The following is a 342-nucleotide window of genomic DNA, read 5'->3' on the forward strand; positions in this document are numbered from 1 at the left end:
AACCCATGATGTGGGCATTGTCTGAGCATACTATTATATCTATCCCATGCTTCAAAAAGAGATTCTGAGTCAGTTTGCTTGAAGCTTGCAATTAAATTCCTCATATGAGCTGTTTTGCTTGGTGGAAAGAACTTATCAAGAAACTGTTGCTCACACTGCTCCCAAGTGGTGATGCTATTAGGGGCCAAAGAATTCAGCCATTGCTTTGCCCTATCTCTTAGAGAAAACCCAAATAACAATAATCTAACTGCATCTGAAGGAACTCCATTCATTTTCATGGTACCACATATTTCATAAAAGACCTCTAAGTGTTGATTAGGGTCCTCATGAGGTCCTCCACCG

The 342-nt window shown here is 40.4% G+C and overlaps 1 non-coding gene across 1 annotated transcript; it reads left to right on the plus strand.

The window, feature by feature from the left end:
• LOC121998930 lies at positions 1–106 on the plus strand. Its single transcript, XR_006116711.1, has one exon. It is a non-coding gene; the product is annotated as a small nucleolar RNA R71 (small nucleolar RNA).
• The last annotated feature ends 236 nt before the right edge of the window (positions 107–342 follow it).

The sequence above is a fragment of the Zingiber officinale genome, chromosome 6A (genome assembly GCF_018446385.1).
Source record: "Zingiber officinale cultivar Zhangliang chromosome 6A, Zo_v1.1, whole genome shotgun sequence".
NCBI classification, from domain to species: Eukaryota; Viridiplantae; Streptophyta; class Magnoliopsida; order Zingiberales; family Zingiberaceae; genus Zingiber; species Zingiber officinale.